The sequence below is a fragment of the Nanorana parkeri genome, unplaced genomic scaffold (genome assembly GCF_000935625.1).
Source record: "Nanorana parkeri isolate BGI_ZX_2015 unplaced genomic scaffold, ASM93562v1 scaffold730, whole genome shotgun sequence".
In the NCBI taxonomy this organism is placed as follows: Eukaryota; Metazoa; Chordata; class Amphibia; order Anura; family Dicroglossidae; genus Nanorana; species Nanorana parkeri.
Window position 1 is genome coordinate 754447 of NW_017306998.1, and position 2433 is coordinate 756879.

The following is a 2433-nucleotide window of genomic DNA, read 5'->3' on the forward strand; positions in this document are numbered from 1 at the left end:
TTTAGGCGTCCTTCATACTTGCACTTTTGCGTTTAGATTATCTATATTCAGAAGCATTAATCTGGGAAATATAAACAAAGTTTATGCTTCCCAGATGACTTTTGCCTCTGTTAAGAAGTTCCTCCTTTAAAGCAGTTTTTGCCATGTTCAGCTATATAGACATCAGTATAGTCATGTTTAGAGTTTCTGATCAGATTCTTGAAGCACAGAATTACATTTTTTATAAACACAGCTAAACTGAACAACCCTAAATGTAGGTAACGTCCAGTCTGAGTGATACCATTGAAAAGTATTACCTGCATTTACTGTAAATGTGTTTAGTAGTGATGGGCCGAACAGGCCCGAGTTCGGTTTGAATTCGAACTTTAGAACACCCAAAAAGTTTGAATTCGAACTCAATGCAAGTCAATGGGAGTAGAACTTTCAAAAACAATTGTCCCCTTTAAGAGGGCTTATATGCAAGTTATTGGCCATAAAACGTGTATGGGGATCCGGGTACTGCCCTGGGGGACAGGAATCAATGAAAAAATAACTTTTTAAAAATACAGTTTTTAAAGGATCAGTGATTTTAACATCACTTAAAGGGTAACAATAATAATGAAAAATTCCTTTAAATATCCTGCTGCAGCAAAACTGACATTTCCAAACAATACCAAACCCTTTAGATCTGGTTGGAATATTTAGGAGGGACCCCATGTATAAAAAAAAAAAAGTGTGCAGGGTTCCGCCTCAAAGTCATACCAGACCCTTAAAGCCTAATAGGAATATTGAGGAGGGACCACATGTAAAAAAAACATGGGGGGTGAACGTGGGGTCCCCCCTAAAATTCCCAACCAGACCCTTGATCCGAGCATAGGACTGGCAGGGCCAGGAAACCCCTGGAAAAGCACCGTGTCGCGTGCCGATGGGGACAAGGGCCTCTTCCCCACAAGCCCTGGGGAATTGGTTGTGGGGGTCTGCGGTACTTGTACCCCTACCCATTCACTAAAGAGTTAAAACAAATTGTAAATATAAAGTCCAGACTTTTGAAAAAATCCTTTATTTGGAAAGAAAACAAAAGACATGTTTTTGACAAGTCTTTTATTTAAAAAAAAAAAAAAATCGGTCCGCCGATGTAACCCAACATCAATCACGACGTCCAGCATTGTCCACGACAACGGCTCAACAAAATAAAAAATAAAACAGTAAAAAATAAATAGTAATAATAATTTAAAAAACCAACGAACACCAGCCGCATAATGTCATTTTGACAGAAGTTGGTAACATATAAACATTTGGGCGGAGCTAGCAGTGACAGCTAGCTCTACCCAACTGTTTACAGTTGTAACAGGGTGAGCCATGATTGGGCGGAGTCATCATGACTTTGCCCAATCATGGCTCTCACTGTTCTCTGTGCCCTGATTGGGCAAAGTCTTGCATCTGACCTGTGGTCAGGTGCAAGCCTTTAGCCAATTAGGGCTTCACAAGGTGCATTGCCTTATGGGGCGTTCAGTGGTCGAACGCCCTTATAGTTCATGTGTTCGGCGAACACACAAACTAGCGATGTTCTAGTAGAACTAGTAGTGTTTAGAAATGTGTAAAGCACTGACAATTTACGCATCGGTTTTACATACTGTACACATCAGTCTCTGCCCTAAAGAAGCTTCCAATCTAAGGTCCCTATCTCACATATTAGGGCCAGTACACAGTAGCCAAATAACCTACCAGCATGACTTTGGCGTATGGGAGGAAACCCACGCAAGCATGCAAGTCCCATACAGATAATGTCCTGGCTGGGATTCAAACCAAGGACTCCAGTGCTGCAAGACAGAAGTGCTACCCAGTGAACCACTGTGCTTTCCATGTGTTTGCCTGCATGCTAACACTCTAAATGCATTATATTAACTGCAATGTGATGCATTGCCCGAAAGAAGTGCAGGTATGTTTCTCCGTTTGTTGAGACTCATTAAAGGGGTTCTAAACCCTCCGTTTTTTTTGCCTATATCTACTGCTAGCATGCAGTAGATATAGGCAAGAAGTGTAAAAAAAACCGCTTAAAATCCTTTTAAACTTACCTCGTTATCGCCGCTCGTTCCCGCGCCGAGAATCAGGAACTGCTCGTACGGCCGCAAAGGATCTTGGGGCTGGCGCATGCGCAGTTCCGATTCTCGGCCGGGAGACGAGCAGAGACGCAAGGTAAGCCTATGGACGCGTGCACCCGCCTGCAGACACCGCTGGATCGGAGAGACAGAGCAGTCAGCACTGGATCGGAGTGACGTCACACCGCTGGAGGGACAGATGAAAACATGGGGAAAGAAGAGGAAGATCGGAAAAAGAGACATCATTAAAGGTAAGTGCTAACATTTACATTGGGGGGGAATTGCCTTTAATGTCACTTTAAGGGCCCAATTAGGCTTTTTTTCCACACCTTTACACCGATTGGTTGCTGTGGAC